Below are 26,646 nucleotides of genomic sequence, written 5' to 3'. Positions count from 1 at the left end.
TGTATATTGTGTCCCATGTGCTTTCCTTAGCTCTAAAACCTTCCACTCTGAGGTGAGGGTGACATTTCTTTTGACACAGTGTGACAGGTCCTCATCCATGCACTACTCATAGGGTCTAAGAAATGGGGTGGGGGTGGGGGTACAGCTAGTGTGGATCACAGGCTCTCCACCTGCATCTCAGATTTTCTCTGCCTCTGCATTATCCTTAACACCAAACATTTAAGAAGCCAGATCCCCCTGTGTGGGCCTGCTGTCTCCGCTTTAAAGTACTGATGGTCCACACACCTTGTGGGACCTGATGCCGTCAAGCCAGAGTGTGCCGACAGTGGTGCTCTATCTGGTGAGACTGCACATTCTATCCAGCAGCACAAAGATACCCCTCAACGTTGCGTGATACAGGCTGGATCTCCGCTGGGCCCACCAGCACTTCCTGTCTTCAGCTCCTCTCTAAGGTACACTAGATGAGTTCTGAGCTATTCTCACTGTCTGAGACTTCCCACCTGATGTCCAGAAATATAGACCCAGATTTCAATAGGTGACTTGTCCCTCCAAGAGAATAAATCAGTCTCAGTATCTACTGAAGACACTAAGACTCATGTTGCCCTCTGAGTCTGCCTGTTCTTTCCTGTGTTGCACACTTGTCCCTGAGTGATATGGGAATACAGGGTCCAGGCCAGCTATAGACAGAAAGGACATGCTTGAGACATTGAAATGTAGGTACTGTCTACCACTGAGTAGACAGTAGCTCCCTTGGACTCCCTAGGAAATCACAACTGGGTCTCCATCATTTTATGTATTTGTGCCTTGGCTTTTGTGAGACAGGGTGTCACGGAGCCAAGACTAGCCTTGAGCTCATTACATTGCTAAGGATGAATTTTGAATTCTGCCTCCGCTCTCCAGAGTACTGGAAGCGTGAGTACAACCCCACCCAGTGTGTGGAGCTCTGGATTCCAAAGTCAAGGCTTTGTGCAGACCAGGCAAGAATTCGACCAACTGAGCTACATCCCCAGCCCCAGTCCCAACTTTGGTTTTTGACTATGAAAAAATTTATACAGCAGTCCCAGAAGTTTCCAAATACAACTGTGTGGAATGACTTCACGGTGTCACCAGTGTGTCCTCAAAACCACTCATTCCTAAGGCACCATCACTTCATATCACACATTTTGTCAGACCTGTCTTTCCAGGAAGCCCAGCAGGCTGGCCTCAAATATACACTCCTCTTGCCTCCACCTCCCAACTGCTGCCGTATACTGCCACTCCTAGCTACACTATAGGTTGTGCTCTTCTGTTTCTGTCACAGGATGCTTGACAGTGTCAATCCAAGGGTCTGCCACTCATGGTGTTTGCTTTTCCAGGCACAAAAGAAGTTCGGGGTAAATGTACAGTGATGTGTGCTAATCCTTTGGTCTTGGCAATCACGTTAGATAATTTTCAGTTCCAAAAAGGAAGGTGTCCTTTGACTTGAAGTTTCTAACATGTCTGTGTACAGCACGGTTCTCAACCTTCCTAATCCTGAGACCTTTCCTCATGTTGTGGTAATGCCCCCAGCACAAAATTTCACTGCTACTTCCTAACTGTCAGTTTGATATTCTTATGAACCATAATATAAACATCTGATATGTAGGATATCTGCTATGAGACCCACAGCGTGAGAACTGCTGGTCTGAGGTGATTATTTGTTCTATTAAACATTTTTCCAAGTTACGAAATGAACATTTATTTATTCTATTTGCATATATGGTGTATATACGCACATGTGTGCCCTTGTATGCACATGGAGGTCAGATAATGATTTTTGGGTTTTTTCCTACTGACATTCAGGTTTGGGGACTTGAACTCAGGTTGTAAGGCTTGGAAGCGAGCATCTTTACCGCTGTGGGATGACTACTTTTGTCAGCTCTTGGTGAAACTGCCTGGGGGATCACTAAAGCACATCTTCTGGGCATGACAGATCTCATGAGTTCTCTCATCTAAGGAACTGATTGACCCTTTGATGGACTCATAATATTGGGAAATTATGAATTGTCTGGAAATGGAATTGGGTTAGGAACAGGGCCTCCATGTAGATGGTAGGTCATGGGATACATCATCGGAAGCTATACCTTGTCCTGACTTTTGTGTCTATCCCTCTCTCCCCTGCCTCATGCCCGCCAACTCCTGAAGCATTTTCTCAGTTTCCTTTACAGACCTGGCACCACAGCCAAATACTTGAAGCCAGACGATGATAAACGGAGCCTTCTGCTACCGAGTGCCAAATCAATCTTTCTTCTTTAAACTATTTCTGTTGGGCATTTTGTTACTGAAATGAAGAAGAAGAAGAAGAAGAAGAAGAAGAAGAAGAAGAAGAAGAAGAAGAAGAAGAAGAAGAAGAAAGCTAATATAAAGTCCGTAATGAACTGACTCCGATTGCTTGAGTCCCGGGGAAGAACTTGAGGGCTGCAGCATAGGGTTGATCAACACTGCCCGTGGGGAGGAAGGGAGAAGAGGAAGGGAGGATAGGTCAAGGTCACATATACCCTCAAGATTGATCTGTGACCTAAGGATTCCCAGTTAGATGCCAACTCTTAAGGCTTTCACACTATTCAACAACAGCAAGCCAAACAAGCCCTCAGGAACATGGAACCCTCGGGACTAGTTAAGAGTCATTCTATCACATCAAAACTCAGATGCCACATTAGTTATTCGTCCTGTTTCTGTATTACACAGAACAGAGGCAGCTCACCTGTCTCTTTTACTCACTCCAGAACACCAACCCTTGGAACGGTGCCATGCATAGTCGAGGAAGCCCCCTTACTTCAGAGGCCCTAATCTGGATGATCGCTCCTAGGCATGCCCAGAAGCCTGCGTCCAGTCAGTCTAATCTATCAGTTTAACGATACCAACCTTTGTAAACGGTACTGCTAGTAGTGTCTCCATCTTGTGCTGAGGGGAACAGTTGTTCCAAGATGCTCCCAGGTGACTTGCATGCGATCACATACTGGAAAGTGGGAGCATATGAACTGAGTACAACCCCCAACTCTACACATCTGAGCAACGCTGCTTTCCAGAGTCACGAGCTGTGCTATCTGGTGTTGCTCACACAGGAGGGCTCGTGACAGCCTGGGGGTTGAATTGTTTGATGGATGTGAAGACAGCAGACACAGAAACCAGCCACTGGAGGGCCTGGCATTCATCATCTTTCTGCTTCAGCCTTCTGAGTGCTGCCATTGTAGGCACGCACGGCCACATCCAGGATGGAATTATTTTAGGGCAATGGTATCATCCACTCTCTGTCTCCAGCTTTCTACCCCTTTTCTCTCCTACCCTTTCAAGCCACATGCTTAACCATCAGGGTTGAGGTCATCTTGGTTGGAAGGAACATCTACCAATGTCTGCACACTTTAGTTACCATCCTTTAGGGTCAAGAATACAACTAGGATTTACAGGAGTGGCCCTCTGTGCCACTCAATACCCAACAACACACAGAAAACCCTTCACAGTAATGAGAGATCCAACTGAGAACTGAAAACTGCATTAGTGTCAAAGACTAGGTCCTTGGGGTAGGCTATGAACTTCCCATTAGCACTCAGTCACCTCTGGCTTCTGAAGTCTGTTATTAACTCTGGAACTCAGCTTGCATTTCCACATGAAAAGGGACTTTCGTTCTCCTGCTGCTGATGTCCTGTAAGAGGTGGTAAAATCTGTCCACCATTGGTGGCACCATTCCCTAGGCTGTAATGCTGGGCTAAATAAAAAAAAGTAGGATTGAGCTAAGGCAGAGAAACAACTGCTCTGTTCTTCCTGGCTGTGGATCCCATGTGACAAGATGCTTGAGGCTTCTGCTTCTGTGACTTCTTTGTCATGGTATACTATACTTCCAAGTGTAAGCCAAAATAAACATTTCCTTATGTTGCTTTTGCCAGGGTGCCTTATCACAGTATTAGAAAATGCACCCAGGACGGTCACTAACTTATTAATCTCAGAAGAATTAGCTCAGATCTTTACAATTATGTACAGTATGCCCCCATGTCCTGAACAATGTAGAAGAGTTTTCATGACCTGTAATTGTCATACAAGCAGAAAAAAAAATGGAAATGCATTTGCAGTTTTCCAGGAAGTCATTAAAAGTTAGCTTAGTTCCTCTTTAGACAGCCTTTATAAACCCCAAACATGCACTTACTCAGAATTATACCTCACCACTGTGTGTGCCTTTCGTGGGGACAGATTCATTCTAGAATGAATTCTTGGGGGGTGGTATTTATCTAGATATAGAGGCCAACTACAGAGCAAAGAAATGATTCCAATTGCCACAAACTAGTTAGCAATGACAAGTCTGGGAACCACAGCAAAGGAGATATTCTCAATTAAAGTATGTTAATTAAATTATAAGTACTTCAGATAGTCATAGAAGAAGAAATAGCTTAACCAATAACATTCTAGGCAATTAACTCCTTGTGTAAGTCACATGATAAGACACAGGAAAAGAGGCAGGGCTGTGTCTTCCAACACTAGGTCAACTGCCTTAGTTTTAGCAAGAGCATGAGGTGGGGGATATACAAAAGTCACTCTTTTGGGGAGCAGGAGAAGCAAAGTGAGGAAATATTACCCGAGAGTAAAAAGGGTAGAAAAGAGAAATTTAATTTCAAGAAGTGAGAATTTTATGAAGGTCAGTGTGGAAAACAAACATCCAAGCCCACTTTCATGGGAGCTTCAGGGAAGAATTATTCATTTCAGGGACAAAGGATAAGAAAAAATAACATTGGGATAACAATAAAAATAGGAGATAAATTCACCACTGTGAAGGAGACAAGACAAGATAGCTCCACACAGAAAGAAAAGAACGACAAATAATGATCATTAAAAAAGACCCAGTGTTTCAATGGTGGGAAGAACACAGAAGGGCATCAGAGAAAACTGTGATGTACAAAATATTGGTCCATGATTATCCATTATTACATAATGCTTACGAAGGAGAGTACCAGAACCGCCGTTTCAATATGACGCCGAAGAATATCTGAACTTTCTTTTTGGGTTAATCAAAATGAGAAGGGAAAATGCAAAACTCTAGACATTTAAAATAGCTATTTCACTGCTGTAAATACACATTGTGGAAATATCTGTATTTTAGAAGTCACCAGGTACATGAGCAATGGTGTTTTCTTCTGCAACATGTCGCATTAGCATTAACTAAACCCCAATGCTGAAGACAATTTCAACCCATAGATTAAAAGCAGTAATAAATTTCAGCTACAGGAACACTTAGAAATAAGGAATCCAAGAGAAATGGCCAAGCTAGACCTAGCTGTATTCAAATCTCAATTAAACTTAGCCTCCTCAAGGTCACTCTCCTGCAAAGAAATGGAAAGGAAGACCAGAAGATATCATATGACTCCTGGGTATATGCCACCCCCTCCCCAAAGAAACCCCCACACCCTAGAGACATCCGCACTCATGTGAAACTGTACACAGTACCAAACTATGATGTTAGCTTATAGTGCCCTGTGGATGAATGAATCAATGGAGTTCAGCCACAGAGAATACGAAGGGATGTTGTTTTCCAAAAGAAAAACAAGGATTTGATTGGTCATCAAGACATTAAGCAATTTAAACCAAACTCAGAAAGACAATGCCATACATTTTCTCTCATGTGAGGAACCTACATTTAAAAAATATATACATGACAAGGAAAAAAAGACTTTCAGGGGGAATATCAGCAGGAGGAGGGACAGACGAAAGAGTGTGGCAGAGGGCAGGGGAAGTATTGTCAACGTCCGTCGCATAAAGATATAAAAATGTATTGGAGGTCACTACTTTAGACAAACACTATACAAGAATAAAAGAATTCGCTTCCAGAATTTCATAGCCTAAAGATGTATACTTGAATGACAGTCACACCCCACCACTGTGTAGGATGTTTCCTAGGGACAGCATGATCGATAACTGTTCACCCCAGACGGCGAGGGAACCAAAGACTGAAGGAATGATTTCACCAACACCCAGTTCAGTGAAGCAATGAGCTTATTAGTGTTACCTAGAGGAACCTATGTGAGAGATTTGCTCTGAGAAAATACACAGCAGGAAGCTATGTCTCCCAAAAGCCCACTGGCATGAAACCTGCCTCACTGAAGTCTCCCTCCCTGAGAAAATCCCATTCTTCTTCTTCTTCTTCTTCTTCTTCTTCTTCTTCTTCTTCTTCTTCTTCTTCTTCTTCTTCTTCTTCTTCTTCTTCTTCTTCTTCTTCTTCTTCTTCTTTTCTTCTTCCTCTTCCCCTTCCCCTTCCCCTTCCCCTTCCCCTTCCCCTTCTCCTCTCCTTCTCCTTCTCCTTCTCCTTCTCCTTCTCCTTCTCCTTCTCCTTCTCCTCCTCCTCCTCCTCCTCCTCCTCCTCCTCCTTCTTCTTCTTCTTCCTCCTCCTCCTCCTCCTCCTCCGCCTTCCTCCTTCTTCCTCCTTCTTCCTCTTCTTCTTCCTCTTCTTCTTCTCCCTCTTCTCCTTCTCCTCCTCCTCCTCCTCTTCTTCCTCCTCTCCTCCTTTTCCTCCTCCCTCTCTCTCCTTCTTACTATTAACCTTTTGTCTTTCTTTCTTTTTCCCAACAGACGTTCTTTTGTATCTATTGTGTTCAAAGTTTCCAGATGGACAAGCCATGCAGTTGCAGGCACTCCCTTGTTCACATGGTATTGACTAACAGTTCTATGGTTACGTTCGGTTGAAAGAGATACTGAATTATGTGGTCCCCAACTGTGTGGTCATAAACATTTTAGTACTGGGACCTGCCTCAATGAGGAAGAAAATTAAAATGACTTCTGCAGTCAACTTGCTAAGCTATCATCCATTGCTTCTGGTAAGTATTAGCATATCCTGAAGATAAAGCCAAAGTGGCATTGATGATCATCCCAGTCCCTCAACTCTCCCCTCCTCTCCCCCTATATGCCCTTCCTTTTCCCCCAAGAGATGCAGAGACCTTCTGTGGACATCAACCCGCCTGGGCATATAGGACTGGATTCATCTTTTCCCATTGAGGCTAGACAAGACATTTCAGGTAAGGGAAAGGTATCCAAAGGCAGGCAACAGAATCAGAGACAGCCCAGCTCCTGCTGTTAGAGGTCTCACATGAAGACCAAGTTGTACATCTATTACATGTGTGTAGGGGAATGAGGTATGTTCTATGCATGCTTTCCGGTTGGTGGTTTGGTCTCTGTGAGTCCCCATGTGCCCAGGTCAGTTGGTTCTGTATGTATTCCTATGGTGTCCTGAACCTCTCCAGCTTCTTCAATCCCACCCCGCTTCCCAAGACTCCTGAGTTTTGCCCAATGCTTGACTGTGGGTCTCTGTATCAGTCCCCATCAGCTGCTAGGTGAAGCCACCCAGATGACTGTTATGCTAGCCTCCTGTCTGTAAGCATGGCAGAATATTATTAATAGTATCATAGGCAGGTTCCCTCCCATTGCATGGGACTCAAATGAGGCCAATTATTGGTTGGCCATTCTCTCATTTTCTCCTCCATCTTTACCCCTTCACAAACTCTTACAGGCAGGAAAAAATTATGGGTCAAAGGTACTGTGGCTGGATGTGGTGTCCCCATCCCTTCTTTGACTAAACTGCCTAGTCACGGGAGGTATTGTTCCACACTCCATATCCCCCATTGCCAGAAGCCCCAGCCAAAGTCACTCCTGTAGACTCCCAGGAGCTTCTACTGTCCCAGATCTCCAGCTTCCCCCAGAGATACCCTCCCTCCACTGATTCCAATTCTCTCTCCCAGTTCTCCTGCCCCCAGCCATCCTCTCCACACCAAATTCTCCCCTGATCCCCCCCCCCATTACTCTCCCACCCAACCCCTTCCTCCAGCCACCCCAGATGTATATTTTATTTCCCCTACTCAGTGAGATTCAAGCATCCTCCCTTGGGCCCTACTTAATACTTACATTTTTGGGGTCTGTGGACTGTAGTGTGGTTATCCTGTACTCTACGGCTAATGTCTACTTAAAAGTGAGTACATAGTATGTGTGTCTTTCTGGGTCTGGGTTACCTCGTTCAGGATATTTCGTGGTTCCATCCATCTGCCTGCAAATTTCATGATGTTTTTGTTTTTAGTAGCTGAGTAATATTCCTTTGTGCAAATGTACCATGATTTCTTTACCCATTCTTCAGTTGATGGACATCTGGGTTGTTTCCAGTCTCTGGATATTATGACTGCAGCTGCTGTAAACAGTTGAGCAAGTGCCCTTGTGCTGTGTTTGAGCATCTTTGGGGAATATGTCTAGCAGTGGTACAACTGGGTGTTGAGGTAGAACTAGTCACAATTTTCGGGGAAACCATCAAATTGATTTCCAACATGGCTGTACAAGTTTGCAATCCCACCGGAAATGGCGGACGCAGCGTACCCCTCGTTCCACATCCTTGCCAGCACGTGCCTTCCCTTGAGTTTTTATCTTAGCCCTTCTGATGGGCATAAGGCGGAACCTCAGAATTGCTTGCTCCTTTGTCTTCTGAGCCTCTCGAGCCTCTGTCCAAGTCCTGTCATTTCTTTTGACTTTCATGAGCCTCGGGAACCTTTTGTAATTCCCCAAGGAGAGGAAGGACTATTGCAATCTAGAGGAAACAGTGATTCCACAACCAAACGAGCACAGTGTCCATCGTGATGAACAGGGTGAGCTGCCATCTTTAATGATGAAATTCGTAGGCAAATGGATGGATCTGGAAAATATCATCCTGAGTGAGGTAACCCAATCACAGAAAAACACACATGGTATGCACTCATTGATAAGTGGCTATTAGCCCAAATGCTTGAATTACCCTAGATGCCTAGAACACATGAAACTCAAGACGGATGATCAAAATGTGAATGCTTCACTCCTTCTTTAAAAGGGGAACAAGAATACCCTTGGCAGGGAATAGAGAGGCAAAGATTAAAACAGAGACAGAAGGAACACCCATTCAGAGCCTGCCCCACATGTGGCCCATACATATACAGCCACCCAATTAGACAAGATGGATGAAGCAAAGACGTGCAGGCCGACAGGAACCAGATGTAGATCTCTCCTGAGAGACACAGCCAGAATACAGCAAATACATAGGCGAATGCCAGCAGCAAACCACTGAACTGAGAATAGAACCCCCGTTGAAGGAATCAGAGAAAGAACTGGAAGAGCTTGAAGGGGCTCGAGACCCCATATGTACAACAATGCCAAGCAACCAGAGCTTCCAGGGACTAAGCCACTACCTAAAGACTATACATGGACTGACCCTGGACTCTGACCTCATAGGTAGCAATGAATAGCCTAGTAAGAGCACCAGTGAAAGGGGAAGCCCTGGGTCCTGCTAAGACTGAACCCCCAGTGAACTAGACTGTTGGGGGGAGGGTGGTAATGGGGGGAGAATAGGGAGGAGAAGCCCAGATAGAAGGGGAGGGGAAGGGGTTAGGGGGGATGTTGGCCCGGAATAACAATCGAAATGTAAATAAGAAATACTCAGGTTAATAAAGACTAAAAAAAATAAAAATAAAAATAAATGTCCTCATCCCAGACCTTTGCTCTTCACCTCTCATCTTTGTCTTCTTTGTGATCCCTCTCACCATTAAAGGGTTCAGGGATCCTCAGAACTGAGACAGACACTACAGCACTCTGAACTCAGGGATGCACAGAGCTGAGACCCAGTACAGCACTCTTCCATATTGAGGCAAAATGTGGATCTGATTTTTGCCTTTAGTTCTTAAGAAAAAAAAAACTCCAAAGGAAAACCCATAGATTTAAAATATAAAGGGAAGATATGGCATAGTTCTGACAAGAGGCAAATGAGGAACAAAATGGATGTATTTATGTAGGAGATGAAAATGTCCCTTCAACTTAGGGAAAAGAGAAAACAGCCACACGTGCCTGTGGAAACTGCTAAGGGCTTTACCTGAAGTTATTTAGAGGTCTTTTCATGAATAATCAGAATTTAGTCAGGAATTCTCACAGTTCTCTGCAGGGAAATGGACTCGGAGCAGTTTTCTAAATCACAATCCCCTTTTCTTTTTACGGGGCTGTTGCTTGGCTCCTCCAAACATGTGTGTGGAAAAAGAAAAAAAAAAGTGTTTCTGAAATTATTTCCCACAGGAGTGCAAAGGAATGGTGACCACTTTAGAGAGTACACGTTCATTTTCATTATCCAATTTTGAAAGAAAAAGAAAACAAAACTGTGTTCAATGCAGTGTTGAACTAATGAGCTTGCATGCATGGCTGCCAATAAACGTTGAAAAACTTTTCCCTGAATTTCTCTCCCTCCCTCCCTCCCTCCCTCCCTCCCTCCCTCCCTCCCTCCCTCCTTTCCTTACTTTCCATCCCCCTTCCTTTCCATCCCTCCATTACCATCCCCCCTCCTCTCTCCTTTCCTCCCTTCCTTCTTCCCTTCCTCCTCCATAACAGAGAATTATCCCCCCTCGGAGCTCAACACTGCCAAGATGGATAAACCTGCCTCTCAAGCGCTATTGACAATTGTAGCAGAAAAGAATCATTTTCCCTAAAATGTATTAGCCGAATCTAGCTATTCCTCCCATTCCACAGCTGGCTCCGTGGAACCTTATTAGTATATAATGCAAAAGTAATTGCTATAACAAATCACTTACAGCCCGTGACTTTATCCCCCTAGAGATGCTAACGGATCTTCTCATTGATCACCCCGATTTTGGTGGCCTGGGAACTGCAAACACGCTATTGGATTTTGGACAAGAGCGAGTTCTCTGCCTGTCTGTAGCCAGAATGTTCTTTTTACATGAATGAGACCTAATGTGTTAAGTTACTAGACTGTGTTTCAAGAAGGGAACTCTGTGACTACAAAGTTAATAGAAGAGAAAGATTTACTTAGAATAAACTCTGCCGTTAGAATAAGCAAGGTGACACACTGGACGGGAACCTTTCTGGCCTGATCCAGGAGCAGCGAGGAGCATAGGTCATCAGTGACTTTAATACTGGGGAAAGCTGGCTCCTCTTCCTCAGAAAGCCTGGTGGGAATTTACATGTATCTGAGGCTGTGATGCGGTTAAATTCTGCGATCTAAGAACTCATAGCCAGCAGCGCCTGCTTAGTGAAACACTATGCAGACCATAGCCTGTGGTTGGGTTAGGCCACAGAACATTAGTTGTGTTACACCAGCAATACTAACCCTGGTCCTTCAGAGAATTATGAGGGAGACTCACAGAGATAGAGAGACACGGGGAGAAGAAAGGGAGAGAAGCAGACACTGAGAATGCAACCATGGAATCATGGTCAGCAGTGTGAGCTATGGGGCAGGGATCCCAGCAAAGCGTGGCTCAGCTGGGAAATTGCCTTCCACAAAAGCATGGAGTCTCTGGCACCCCGATAACCATGTAAAATGTCAGGCGCAGCAGTGTGGACATCTGTAATCCCAGAACTAGGAAGGCATAGATGGAGCGATCCCTGGGACTGACTGGCAGTTACTCTGCCAAATGGACAAGCTTAAGACTCAGTGGAAGACCCTGTACCCGGTCAACTTCTGTCTTACACACACACACACACACACACACACACACACACACACACACACACGCCATGGGGAAGGAGAGAGAGAGAATGTATATGTGTATGTATATTCTGGGCAAAGCCAGTAAGAGAACTGAAATCTGTCTTAGGTAGAGCCAAGGTAGCATCCTGCCTGCTTCCTGGCCCATGAATGGCATTCTTGCTGTGCCATCATTTGGTCACTAGAGGCAGTAGGATCTATGGTAGCTCCAGTGGGTTTTAAATCCACTTATGATGGCTCTGCCTTCATGACCTAGTGTCATCCTCATGAATTCCTGAAGACTTTCCCTCCTAACACCACTTATTATCATATATGAGACCAGAGGGACTTAATAATCCACCCCATAACAGATCCAAAAGAGTGGTCATCTAGAAAAATCTCTCTGAATGACAGAAGGAAAGATCTCTTCTGTCTGGACCCTCAGCTGGTTGGCTTAAATTCATTAACATTACACTAAATTAAAGATAATCTGCTTTACCGAGTATATATTCGATAATTCAATGTTATAAAACATAATGACATTTGTTCAGACATGTGTGGGATCTCTCTCTCTCTCTCTCTCTCTCTCTCTCTCTCTCTCTCTCTCTCTCTGTGTGTGTGTGTGTGTGTGTGTGCACATGACATAAAAGCAGAAAGGGAATTACTTTGGTACAGGATGGAGACTATAAAGGAAGAAGGGACAGGGTGGGTGGAAGTTAAATATAAAATGAGACATGATGTACGTGTATGAAAATGTCAGAGTAAAACCCAGACATTTGTGTAATGATAAAAAAAATAAAAGAAATTGAAAGAAAAAAATCTACTGTTTAAGCATTAATCTCATTTTAAAAATCACAGGAATATATAGAATAATACTTGGTTAATGAGTCAAGCATCTCAGAGCCCCGTGAAAGGGGCTCATACAATTCGCCATCACTGGACCATTCCAGAATGGAAGAAAAGTAAGACTTGCTTTCCAAGGAGAAACGTGAGTTTTGGATGTAATCTAGAATGAATTGCTTATGAACAGGACATGTATGGGAGGGGAAGTCTGTGTCCAGAAAGGAGAGTAAAAACTGGTCTGGCAGAAAGAAATAAATGGTGGTGAAGGAGAAGGGACAACTCTCAGAAGAACCAGGGAAAGCAAAACCTGCTCCTGGATGTTTGTGAGGAGGAAGTTGAAACAAAGCACTGCCTCCTACTTTCAGGTCTTGGGAGCCAGGGAAAGTGAAGAGAGGCTATGGACACACAGCAAGAGAGAGGTTGAAGAAGAAAAAGACAGATGGGCTGAAGCTGAGGCACCACAGTAGAGCACTTGTGTGGCCTGCGTGAGCCCTGGGTTCCGAGTCCAGCACAGGAAACAAAACCACGACCCATAACAAGGGTGAAAGCAAACTAGATGGCCTGCCCGAGAGCGCAAGGACGGGAGGTGCTCCACTGCTGTGTTAGAGCACTCTGGCCGTCAACAACCTGGGGAGAAAGGTTTGTCTCAGCACAGAGTCCATGGGGTGGAAACCCCCATGACTGGGAAGGCATGACAGCAAAGCAGGAAGCTGAGAGGTCACCTGAGCCAGTGAGGACACTAATTCAAATCACCACACACACTGGCCTCAAGCAAGAGGCAAGGCTGTCCACCAATAGTTGGGGGATGGGGACGCTGAGGTTTACAGTCGGACCCAACCTCATTCTGTAGAGCAGTGAGATGCCTCCTGTTAAGTAATAATAATAATAATAATAATAATAATAATAATAATAAATAACAACAACAATAATAATTGTCTGATGTTATGAGAGGGCATTAGTAGAGTATTTGGGATTTTGTTAAAATACTGGAAAATAAAGAATGGTTGACAGTGTCAAGGCCTATGAATTTGCAGGCTTCCACTAAGATTTAGCTCTAATATATACGGCTTCAAGTATTTCTATGAAACAGTCTGTATAAAAGAAAAGTCAAGTTCTCTTTAGAACTAATTCAAATGACTCTGTCTTCTAATCTCTTTCAAACCATGTTCCATACAGTGCTTACTACAAGATGTGACGGTGATTGAACTAATAACTTTTAATCGAACTCTCTAATAACTTTTTCAGTGAGCGCAGCATGCATGTGTGCACATGCACGCACATGCACATGTGAGGAATACACACGCTCAGCATGTATGCTTGCTCTAACCTGTACTCATACATAAAATGGCCTCCATTGCCAGATCCTATGTTAGATGTTATCTAAACATCTCTCTACACAGAGAAAACAGGGAGACGTGTCAAATAATCCACATCAAACATAATATGCCATGGACTTATTATAGAGTTACCTTTGTAAATATGTCAACATAACATACAATGTCATGCATGCGTGTGTTTTGCCCACAGATAGGATAAATCTCACCTAAGTGCATATAATGAATAAATTTGGAGTTTCGTGATATTGTGCATAAATCTCAATTACATGTGTGCTCTTGGCATGTGCACATGCTTATGATCATGGACATGTACGTACATAGGTGGGTGTGGGTAGGGGTCAAAGTCAATAATAGGTATCTTGTCAGTTGCTTTCCACCTTATTTCTGGAGAAAGGGTTTCCCATTGAATGTTCACCTACCATCGCTGGCCAGTGAGTACCAGGGATACATCTGTCTCTGTCTCAACTGGTACCAGGGTTGCTTGTTCAGATTTCTGTACCCAGAGTTTATATGGGTCCTGGAGATTTGAACTCAGATCCTCAAAATCAAACGGCAAACACTTTACCCATGGAACCAAGCTTCACCCCCATAATTCCCAGTTCTACATTATAAAATCGTCCCAGGAAACCGTGAGCTTCACTCAGAGATGATCATGAGTCTGAAACCTGCCTGATGCTTCTTTTAGACTTTCTCCACCAGTTGACTGATGACTAAGCTAGACAGGGCCGCTCGACTGTGGAAGTCCCGCACAGCAGGCGGTGCCTTATAAACAGATTGAGACGTTCTTGCTGAGATTTAATATAGGGCGCTGCCGTTTAAACACTTTCCGGCTCACTCACGCAGAATCTCAGGTGGCCACTAAGTGATCCTTGTTTTGTTGTTGTAATACTGGGAATCATAAGAGAAAGCCAACGGTAACAGATGTGATAAGATGTCAAGGAGGAGTTTAAATCAGCACAACACGCTGTGCTATTTATTTAGACAACATCATTACCTGAGATGCCAGCGAACGTACTGCGTGGTCCCTTAAAGAGGCATCGGAGCAAATGCGTGCATGCTCTCATGCAGCAATGGTCTCCAGTTCCTGTGCTCTGAGACTGAGGCCTTGCACATCCAGCTGCTACGGGGAGGATAATCTTGAACCGTGTGGGTCCGGGATCACACTGTGTGTTTAGGAGGCCTTCCTTGGCGTGGGTATCATGGCACCATTTAAGCTGGGGGAGTCCCGTTGGTTCATTAGGAGATTTGCATGCCAATGTGAATGAGAGAAGTTTCATCTTAGTCATTTCTTTGAATCTCTGTTGTTTGATTTGTAAGAATGTCCACAAAACTTTATTTGTATAACATGGACAACAAATTGGCCATAACTAGTGAGTTAATCAATGTCACCTATTCATGTAGCTAAGAAAATAACGTGAAACTGTTTAGGAAACTGAGGGGAAGAGCTAGAGAAAAGACTGAGGTTAAGAGGACTTGCTGTTCTCTCAGAGGACCAGAGCTCATCTCTGATATCCATATCAAGTACCTTACAACTTCCTGTAACTCCAGCTCCAAGATAGCAAATGCCTGTGCCGGTGCCGCACATATGCGTTCATATATACACACACAGACACATAGATAAAAATACATAGTAAATCTTTTAGAAAATGAACTGAGGTAGTTTTACGTCGATGAACCCAGGGAAAGAAAGAGCAGCAACCTGGGCTGACTTTGTTCTAACCCCAAATATAAAAACATATACCCATAAGTCCATAGCAACATACATTATTGACTGAGTAACCGAATGAAGAAAAGTCAGAATAACCTGGCCATACAGAAGGAGAGGAAACTCTTGTATGCAGAAGGGTCCGTTCATGAGAAAGTGCGGACTCCTCATAAAGTGAGTATGAGCCAAGAATAGTACTTCTTTTTTCAACGACTACAGTGTGAAAAGAGTAAATATAACTGCAGCAAAAAGAGATGGGGAAGACTGTCCCAGGCAGAGATGAGCCTGAACGGCGACAGTGGCCGGTCCAGTTGACGATGGCCAGCCAAGTTGACGATGGCAGGACATGTTGACTGTGTACCCTTATGAGAGCATGTAGATCATCAACTCCAGTGCCGTGGTGAGGAAAACCTCACATCGTTCTGAATGGAAGCACCTGAGCCATCCAAGAAAGAGAAATCCAAGGAAAATCAACATGGCCGAGGTCAGGATCCAACACTACCAATTTCCGAAAGAGCTAACAGTCCATCTATGATAAATCTATGGGCTATGAGCCCTGCGACAAGTCTAGAGTGCTGTAGATAGTCTCAACCTCGTAAATCTCTGCTGTCGTCCTCTCCCCAGCAAACTCAGCTTCCTCAGGCTTGTCACCACTCTCCCTCTCTGTAAAGATCACTTTCCTCTTCCTTCTGACAACTGACTTGCCTCCCCCACCCCCGGCCCCTACCCAGGACTAAGTTTGAGGATTTTTTTCCTCCATTTTTATTAAATTGGGTATTTCTTATTTACATTTCAAATGTTATTCCCTTTCCTGGTTTCCTGTCCATCAGCCCCCTAATCCCTCACCCTTCCCTTCAATATGGGTGTTCCCCTCCCCATCCACCCCCCATTACCGCCCCCCCCAAGCAATCCCCTGCACTGGGGGTTCCAACCTTGGCAGGACCCAGGGCTTCCCCTTCCACTGGTGATCTTACTAGGATATTCATTGCTACCTATGCAGTTGGAGCCCAGGGTCAGTCCATGTATAGTCTTTGGGTAGTGGCTTAGTCCCTGGAAGCTCTGGTTGGTTGGCATTGTTGTTCATATGGGGTTGCAAGCCCCTTCAGCTCTTTCAGTCCTTTCTCTGATTCCTTCAACTGGGGTCCCGTTCTCAGTTCAGTGGTTTGCTGAGGGCATTCGCCTCAGTATTTGACAAGTTCTGGCTGTTTCTCTCAGGAGAGATCTACATCCAGTTCCTGTCAGCCTGCACTTCTTAGCTTCATCCTTCTTATCTAGTTTTGGTATATATATATATATATATATATATATATATATATATATATATATATATATATACCATATGTGTGGAAGGCTCTGAGTGGCCATTCCTTCAGTCTCTGCTCTAAACTTTGCCTCTCTATCCCTCCTATGGATATTTTTGTTACCCTTTTAAAGAAGAAGTGAAGCATCCGCATTTTTGGTCATCCTTCTTGAGTTTCATGTGGCCTGTGCATCTTGGGTAACTCAAGCATTTGGGCTAATATGAGGATTTTCAAAAGTCTTTTTCCTCTTCGGTTTTTGGCTCACTCTGTCCCAAGACTGACTCCCAAATCAGTATCACCATCTTTCCTACGTACCTGCTATGTTAAGAAGTCTTTGTCCAACCACGTCCTTGATGAACCCATTTGGAAGTCTACTCATGGCCCCAATTTACAGACTAAAAGAGAGACTGATTTACAAAAGAAAACCAGGAAACCAAAATTAAGCCTGAAACTTTTCAAAATGCTACGTTCATCCTAATACGACAACCCCCGTGTTGTTCAACCCCAAGCCAGAGGTCCTATTGCTCCCTCCTCAGCCACGTAGCTCATTTGTGAATAAGCCCTGTCTACCTCCAATGTCCCCAAGAGTGCATCCATTGATCGTGACGTACACTGAGCCTGGATCTTCCTAGGACAGCTCCCACCTGCAGGGGCAAGCATTCATTCCATGTCCCCGCCAGCGGGGACCCAGTTATTCAGGGTCCCGAAGGGGCGCTACCCTTGGGCCTAAATGGGGGGCAAGAGAAGAAGGAGACCAAGCAAGATTCTGTTGTCAAGGTCTCGTTTATTGAGAGAAATGTACAGCATTTAAAGCTCTGAGGCAGGAATAGAAGCGGGAACTGAAGCTTAGGGTGGGGGAGTTTGAGAAGTGCCCAAGGATATAAGGTGAATCACTACACTGCAAGATATCCTCCTATAACAAAGAGGCAACAGTCTTCCGGGGACATGTTCTTTGAAAAGGTCGAACCCTTCTTAGGAATCTGCTCAGGGACATCTGGTGTTTTGCTCAGGCTGAAACATCCTGTCATTGCTCCCAGGGTCTTCCTGGGAGAGGCTCTTAGTTCAACAATCTCAAGTCTGTATGGCAGTCATTTCAAGGTTAAACCTCTGTGGCCATGCAGCCCAGAGTCAAGTAGCCACCTTGAGCTATGCAGTCACAAAGCGGCTAGGCCCAAATCCAATATGGCTCACTACAATTCCACTTGCTTCTGTCACAGACCTATCAACCACTGCTGGCCTCCCTAAAGCTTCCTGAGCATCGCCTTCATTTGCACATGGAACACCTCAGGATTGGAGTGTGTCTGCCAATCAGTGGGAGGCACTTGAGAATCATGCTACTTATTTTCCTTCTCCCCTTTCCTTTCAGAATCTGACGTAGTAAAAGTAAGAGCGGGAGACTGCAATCAATCGTTTCCTAACTTCGATGAACTCAGAAGCGGATAGCTTCCACAAAATGCGAAAGAAAAGACAGATTTTACAGTTCCCATCAGACTGTGTAACTCCCCTGACAAACTGTCCCAATGGCTTTGCACTGCTCTGAGAGATAAATAATAAATACCCACCATTGCTAGCCCGACAAAACCTTTTACTATTAAACCTTTGCCCGCCCCTAGATTTATCTTCTTCCATACACCCACCTCTCCACAGCTCGGCCCCACTGGTGTTTATTATATTTCCTAGAACATGTCAGGACCACTCCAGCCTAGCTACTGCCTGCACTGTGCTTGCACTAGGTCTGCATGGCTCTTTTTGTACCCACCAGGTCCTACTGAAAATACAGCTCTCAGCCTCTCAGTGAGGCTATCTTTCATCAATTGTGTCCTGGAAAACCTCGCTTTATGTACAGTACTTAATAGCCTATGAAATGGCTTATTTCTTTTTCTCTTGGTCATTTTCTTCTCTGCAGGGATATAAGCTACATAATTTCTAGGAACGTCTGTGCTCATCATCTGATCCCCAAGACCCAGATCAATGTCTGACGTACAGGAGGGACTTGGCCATTTTGTTTGCTTGCTGAGGAGATAGGGGACTTTGTATTTAGTGCTTGGAAGTAAGTCTTTCTCGGGATAAGAGTCTCCTGAGAGGGCACTGTGCTGCCATGTGTTTTAAAGGCACAATCTGGAAAGTGTACTTTAAAAAAAGCCTCAGCTTAGGGGGCTGGAGAGGTGGCTCAGAGGTTAAGAGCACTGGGGGGCTCTTGAAGAGGACCTCAGTTCGATTCCCTGCATTCCCATGATGGCATACAGCCATTTCTCACTTCAGTCCCACGGAATCCAAAGCCCTCTTATGACCTCTGAGAGGACTGCATGTACATGGTGCACAAGCATATATCCACATAAAACCCATGCACATGTAAAGATAAAAATAAGGAAATCTCAAAATCCCGCCTGTCACTCACAGGTCCTATATCACACCGCAACATATTCTTCAGGTGTCACTCTCCCATTCATAATGTGTGGTATTTTATGACTTAGTATATCTCCTACTTACACCAGTAAAATGGTGAGGTGGTACATAGGCCCATTGGTCGCCACCACAGCCCATTTTGTGTTATGATTCTGGAAGCCCCTGCTGATAATCCTGCCCATACATTTATCTCCATCACATCAGTCAGTAATCAGCTGGCCTTTACAAAACTCAACGTGCACCTGGTGTTCGGACCTTAGGTTTTGGTCCCATGGGGCAACAAAAGGAATCAAGTCTCCCATGGAGAAATGGCTGGGTCTAAGGCCAAGGAAAGTTCAACAAACGCAAGTCAATATCCGACGGTGCCTGTACACTTAAAAACAAGTAAGGAGAGACACAGAAGCTAGTCAAGCGTCAGCAGAGCCAGTTGAGAGAGTCTCCCATGTCCAAGGCTGGAAAAATATAAAAAATACAATGACTTAGTACTGATTATAAACAAATGTGTAAAACAAAATACTTAGTTCCCAACTAATACAGAAAGCTTCATAAATCAAGGGAGGAGAAAGGACGCCATCTAGCTGGGAACTCTTGATGCCATGTGGCCTATCTTCATTTCTGCTGCTGTGGCACATGCCCTGATGTAAAGAAACAAGGAATGAAAAATGGTTATTTGGGCTAGAATTCCAGGTTACAGTCTACTAATTTTAGCAAAAGTATCAGGATCTTGTGGGGTGACCATAAAGGAGACATTAAGTGGCCTGGAGGCACATGAGAACTGACACATGACCTACCTTCATCATTAACTAAAATTCCTTTAAAAGCTTACTTGAAAAATTCCAATAGATTTCTAAATGAACAGTATTTCTAGAAACACTTCATTCTCAGGAAATGTTTGATATCTAACATATGAGTTTCCTCACCATATTCCAAGTGACTGGGGCCAGCATCGGGCTTAACAAGACTACAACTCCCATCTTGCATTGTAGCTCCCACTTACTCCAGTGATCTGTGGCCATGAAATGAGATCTGAGCCAAAGTTACAGGAGGGTTTTCAAATGGTGAAGAGACAGACGAGAAAGGTCATAGCTAAGAGGCTTTTTGTTTGTTTTCTGTTTTCTCTTTCTAGCTGCCAGGGATGTGTATTAGACAGCAAATGTTGTCTGAAATCCCACAGTGACCCCAAAAATGGAAGATGGGAGAAGTCACATCACACAGCGCCAGTGAGTACCCCTGCCACACCAGTCCTCGATGGCAACCACTGCCTGTGATGTGTGTGCAATGAGCACTCAGCTTCTTATTTTGAGATCTCATGGCAGCTAAGAGCTTTGCCTCCTAGGATTTCCACTACCCATATCTGTGCACACTGATAAGAACTTCTGTCCTCTCACCTTTAGCAGTAGCTAAAAGGAAAACCATGGTAGTCTCTGTCTCTTAGAAACACACTTTGACCCCAACACCGTGGACCACAGGTAATCCCAGGCCAATGGGATTGGCCAATGACCCAAGTCTTGTGTCCTATGAACCATAAGCCATTTCCTCTTTTTAAACATGTGTTAAGGAGTTCTCCAAGAAGAAAACATACATTGAGGATGCAGTACAATGTCTTGAGATTCATAGATATTCTGAGGTAGTTACCGACACCACACTAATTAAATCTCCACCACTATAGCTAAGCTCTTAACAAAGTTTACGTATACAGAGTGCAGTTCTGGTCCGTTGACTTTCTAGAATGCACAGCTCACATGAGCAAACCTTGTACCTCTAGACCAGTAGCTTCTAATTATGTCGGCCTGCTCTATGACTTCTGGCAACTGCTCTCTGATTCTAAAGTCACCATTTTAAGACCCACGTTTAAATGGCATGGCACCACATGCATCCTTCTGGGTCTGACTTCCTTTGCTTTGACAGATCCAGACTCACTCTATAGATACATGATACAATCAGCGTGGAAATTAAAACCAAATTTGGGATAGGCTTCATTTTGCTTCTACAGATGAACACAACGATGTGTCTGAATGCCCACATAGTCAAGTCTACATTCAGCCACGGACCCTGTACAGAGCTGAGATGAACCCCAGGTTCAGCCCTCACCTTCTACCCTAAGACACAGTTCACTTTTGAGTACTCCAGGCTCATCAGATTCTCTGGTCTCAACTTCCTGTCTCACCCGGGCCTGGCTTTATGTGGGTTCTTCAGAAGTTAAACTTAGATCTTCACACTGCTCCAGCCAGGGAATTTGTCCACTAAGCCATCTCCCTGGCCTGAACATGTATCCATTATTTTTTGGGGAGGGGGGTTAATCTGTGTTTATTGTTGTTGGTTTTCTTCTTTTTGCTTGTTTGTTTTTAGTTGAAACATTTACATTACCTAGCTGGTTAGAACCTGTTGGTGCTTAACTGTGGAGATCCTGAGGTCAGACCTTTAATATGCATCAGACCCATTGGCTACTTAATGATGTTTCACTCTATCTCCTGCCATTTTACCTATATTTTTGATGATAGCCTTAGTTGATAAGTCTGAGAATATGAGAGACACAGAGATCCAACTCCTTGATCTGGTGTATTTATTCATAAAAACTTTCAATGGGCAATCAAGTCTTCTCATTGATTGAGCCTGAAAAGCAGCGAAATTATACCTATACCAAGGTTTCTGCTTGATACATATTCCTCAAAAATATTATCTCTTTCAGCATATATAAAGCTAAGGGAAGTCTTTTTTTTTGTTTGTTTTTTTTTTGTTTGTTTTTTTTTGCCTGTAAATATGTAAGTGTACCACATGCGAGCCATGCCCACAGAGGTCAGAGAAGGCATTGAATCTATAAGGAACTGGGATTACCAATGGTTGTGAGCCACCACGTGGGGGCTAGAAAACAAATGTATGTCCTTTGCAAGGCTAACAAATGCTCTTAATGACTGAACCATTTCTCCACCCAGAAGAAGGGCATATTGGGTGGGTGTCGGTGCCTGCACTGACATGGTACCGAGAATCAGGCGAAAGCCTGTGGGATGAAAGAAACACACACACACACAGGTTATTCGTGTCAAGCCAGAAGAGGAAGAGAGCCTCTGGTTTCTTTATTGACCAAACTATATATCCAAAGAACACCACTTAGCAGGTATCTGTCAAGCACAGTGGGGAACCCTGGCTGAGACTTCGGTAACAAAGGACCGACTATGTGGCCTGAATAAATTAGGGAAATAACCAGGAAGGCCAGCCTAATTCTGACTCAGGTGAGAAGTACCTGGCCAGACTGTTCCCAGTTGGGGACAAAAGGCTTCCACATGCAAGGGCAGGGCTCAGCAGGGGTCAAACCTTGCTGGAGACCCAGAAGGGTCTTGTTCAGGCTGACAACATTCTGTGAATGTAAACTTCTTGTGCCATAAATTACAGGGAGGGGCTTTTGATCCTACAATCTAAGACTAAGGCCACACAGTGACAAAGCAACCAGGCCCAAATCCAATATGGCTCCCACAGGTGGGAACAGTTTTCAACTAGGAGCTTCTTTAAGATCTTTGACAAGACAGAAAATGGCAGTTCCTTCACTAAGAAACTGAGCCTCTGTTTCTGTATTCTGCCAAAAATTACAGTGTGGCCAAAAATGCTGATGTTCTGAAACCTAGTTAGCATAAAACACTGAGAATGTAAGTTTTGGTGAAATGCAGTCTGTCTAAATGCTATGTAATGCATTTGTGACTTCACCTGGTCCTAAAGAGGACAGCCTTGTAGTAGACATATTTCCACCATCCATTTAATGACTCTGCCTCATGCCAATCCTGTCTCCATGGATTTGAGCCAAACTGGTTATTTGATTATAAGCTGTAGAATCTAGCAAAGATCAAGGAACTTTGCAGATGTAATTAAAACATTTAATCAGTTGACTTTATGTTAATGGGAAGAAAGATTAGTGAATGATTCTTTTTAAAGAGGGTCTGAGGTCAGAGAGCTGCTACTGATGGCTTTGAAGATGTCTGCTGCTGTGTTCAGAGAAGAAGCACAGAGAACCACATGGCCAGCCTATCTGGAGGCCTTGGGAGATGACGGATTAAAGCAGACCCTCAGTAACAGCCATGGAGGTCTGTCTTGCAATTCTGCCAGCAATCATGTGAGCTGAGGGGAGGAGGGAAACACCAAGGGACAGAAAGAAGCTGGTCCAGTTAGAATATAAATGCATGCCGGCTTGTTAGAAATCATGAGAGTAGACACAGCTAGGCAAACTGCATCCAGGTTTCTGACCTACTGATGCTGTAAAAAAAATACACACAGATTGTTTAAAAGTTGCTAAGTTTGTGGTTACTAGTTTTACAGCATAGAGGATATATGTAAGGCTGGCATTATTTTCACACGAAAGATACCAGAGGAGAGAGTCACTGGAGAGAGGTCCACAATATCCACCTGATATCAAGTAAAAGCCAGCACCAGAATTTGAACTCAGAGCAGTCAGATGGCAAAGTCTATACTCTCTTATCACTGTATAGTCAGTCCATCTTCATGGTTTGCCTGTCAGAAGTGACAGAGACGCTGGCTTTGCCAAGTTCCTGACACTCGTGGAAGCCAATGTGTGGTTTAGAAACACTGAATACAGGAGAAAAGCAAGCAGGGTCTCACCGATTCAACAGCCAGATATCAGTCATCCCCTCAGAACTATGCTGAGCGTTTTCTGATACAGAGTCGCAAAGGTTAAGGACTTTTAAATCTTGTCTTCAAGTGGGCTGGTGTTTTATGTGCAGAATTAGACTATGGCATGAGAGTTCTACAAAGCCTTTCATTTCTGCTTAGCTCTGTTGCCTGACTGCACAACTTGAAATTAGAATTTGCTTCTTTTTTGTGCATCCCGGGCTGTCATTTTCATGCCAACTGTTCGGTGCTTCATTTTTAAAGATGCATCCACTCTATAGGTTACAGAATTGGTCCCATTTCCATTTTAATCCCTCCAAGTAACATTATTTGGAAGTAGCCACAGATTTGAATCCTCTAGCTAGACAAGGAAACAACACCTTTCTATAATTTACCTCTTCTTGTTAAATACATGCAGTGTGCGCAGCATACAGATTAGAAGGAAATCATGATGTCATTGGATGATGCTCCTCCTGCAGATTCATATTGTCTTGGCTTACACTTACTCTACATGAAACAGTGCCTGAAATACTACAATTTTCTATTTCCTTAAATTCCATAACTATCCTACACTGTTCTTTAATTTTTAGTGTCATAATAGGAATCATTTGAAACCCAGGGCTGACATATTTTATAAATTATCATGGAAATCCAAGATATCAAGTGTTACTTTATTAACCTCCATGTCCTGAGTTGTCATCAGCTGGTCTGCCACAAGGTGGCTGAATCCATAAACATCCACTGTACTCTCCTTCAATGTTTTCTGATCTTGTTTAAGTCCAACCATTTTGGAGACTTCTCAGATACCAAATATGTTCAACATCATATATTTGTTGTTTCTTATTAGCGTTCGTTCATTGATAGAGGGATTAATAAATAGAAGAAGTGATGAAATTGGAAAAATCAATAGATAAGTAGAATACACAAAGGGTGGCTAGCATAGTGGGTAAATAGGTGAGTGGAAGGATGGATGGGTGGATGGATGAGTAGATGGATGGATGGGTGGATGGGTGGATAGATGATGGATGGATGGGTGGATGGGTGGATGGATGAATGGATGGATGGATGGATGGATGATGGATGATGAATGAATGGGTAGATGGATGAATGAGTAGATGGATGGATGGATAGGTGGGGTGGATGGATGGGTGGAACAATGGAGGGCTAGGTGAATGAATGAACAGATGGATGATCACTGGAATGATGGATACTAGGTTGAGTAGGTGGATGACCACTTCAGTGTGGCTACTTTTTTCTCCTTTAACATAAATTCATGAGAATGAGGGACCATGGAACTATCCTTGCCTCAAAAACCATGTGACAGCACCCAGTTCACACTAGATATACAAGAAACATTTTCAGCCAGAACAAAGTTGTTTTGCTTAAAAGTCAAAATGTTGAAAATACTGAGCAATCCATGTCAGTGCTTAAATTACAAGCAAAGAAAGGGTTCTTTCATTCTGAATGAATAGAAGCACAATTATCTCCATCACTCTATATTCAAGCTACTATTGTGGTAAAAGACTATTTATGCAACAAACACACAGTGTCTCTGCACTGCCACTGCTATGTGGCTGACAGGATGGGGCTAGGGAAAATGACACTTTTGCGCATCAATACCTTAGATCGTTTTCAAAACCTCTTTGCAAATATTGTCTCATTGTCCTCTCAAAAAAGCTACCAAGTGTGGTAATTGTACTCACTTGAAGGTGAGAAAAATCAGAGCTAAGTGTCATCAGCTGTTCAAGTCCCCAAAGCCAGCTATTTAGATGGCACGGCAAAGGCAAGATGGGAGGCCATCAACCTACTGCAGCTCTTGGTACTAACTGCAAGAGAAACATGTCAACGGGATGATGCATGGGTACCGTCCATCTATGAGGTGGATAGCATGTACTAATCACACCTGCATCCTGCAAGTTCTTTATTTACAGAGAGAAAGGTTCTTGGGCTTGGAAGTAGGCTCAGACTCTAAAAGGCTGGATGTGCAACCAACCACGAGAACTGAGCATGGATCCTTAGCACTGACTTAGACGTTGGGCTTGGAGCCAGGAGAATTGTGAGGCTCCCTGGTCAGCTGGTCTAGCTGAAATGCTGAGCTCCAGGCTCAGGGAGAGACCCCATCTCAGAAAATAAGGTAGAGAGTGATTAAGAGGGTCAGAGAGGTACCCAATATCCACCTTTAGCCTCAACACACATGTCTGCACACACATGCAAATAAATATGGGCACACACATACTTAACACATGCACACACATACGTAAAAGCCTGCTTAAAACAGAGAAGAATTCTTACACTACTGTGCCATGCTAACTGGAACTCCCCCCTCGTGTCTGGAGCAAGTTCATTCACGTCTGTGCCTATATCATCAAGTCTGGAGCAGAAGTTGCTCTCTGACCAGCTCTATCCCACCCTGGTGCCAGAACGGAAAAGGTCAGACATCGAAGTCTACCATAAGTTGCCAAGTGAAGAGTATATTGTTCGGTGATTGGAGTTCAGAAGTCAGGTTCCTGGGATAAGCCCTCTCTGACCATGGGCAAGTCGTGCCATTTGCCCAGATCCCTGAACCACAGAACTGAATAACAGCGGTCTGTAACAGAGGTGTCATGGAGACTAATAAATTCATGGAAGCACAGGAGGTGTTCAGCAGAGGGCCTGCCATCCAGAAAGACTATACCAGGACTGTTACACTCTTAAGGTTGATGGCCCAGCTGATAATTCCTGTGAGGCTCTCTGTTTCCCTTCTAACGTGATGCGTTTGTCAACATTCTCCGTTTGCAAACCACCATGCTGGCTACAGATGAGGGAAGAGATAGTTAGACAATTACCTGGAAGGGCAAACACATCCGTTGACAGCTCCTCAGATTTACTGTTCATTGCAGGCCACGTGTGCCCTGATACCTGTCTCCTTCCCGATGCCGTGCACCCAGAACAAAGCAATCAACATGATAAACAGGAGTTTGGCTCGTTTGC

The 26,646-nt window shown here is 44.0% G+C and overlaps 1 long non-coding RNA gene across 2 annotated transcripts in view; it reads left to right on the top strand.

Annotated features, from left to right (window-relative positions):
* Positions 1-18,269, top strand: part of LOC102557230 (uncharacterized) — a 30,518-nt gene extending 12,249 nt beyond the window's left edge. Inside the window, exons 2-4 of one of the 2 annotated variants that reach the window (XR_015684021.1) lie at positions 6,571-6,815; positions 6,924-7,013; positions 18,023-18,269. This is a non-coding gene — a long non-coding RNA (uncharacterized LOC102557230). The remainder of the gene's footprint in view (positions 1-6,570; positions 6,816-6,923; positions 7,014-18,022) is intronic. The other variant, XR_015684022.1, reaches the window with a different exon arrangement.
* The last annotated feature ends 8,377 nt before the right edge of the window (positions 18,270-26,646 follow it).

The sequence above is a fragment of the Rattus norvegicus genome, chromosome 3, assembly GCF_021556685.1.
Source record: "Rattus norvegicus strain SHRSP/BbbUtx chromosome 3, alternate assembly SHRSP_T2T, whole genome shotgun sequence".
Classification (NCBI taxonomy): domain Eukaryota; kingdom Metazoa; phylum Chordata; class Mammalia; order Rodentia; family Muridae; genus Rattus; species Rattus norvegicus.
Note: the sequence above shows the minus strand (reverse complement) of the source record. Positions and strands in the feature narration are given on the sequence as shown.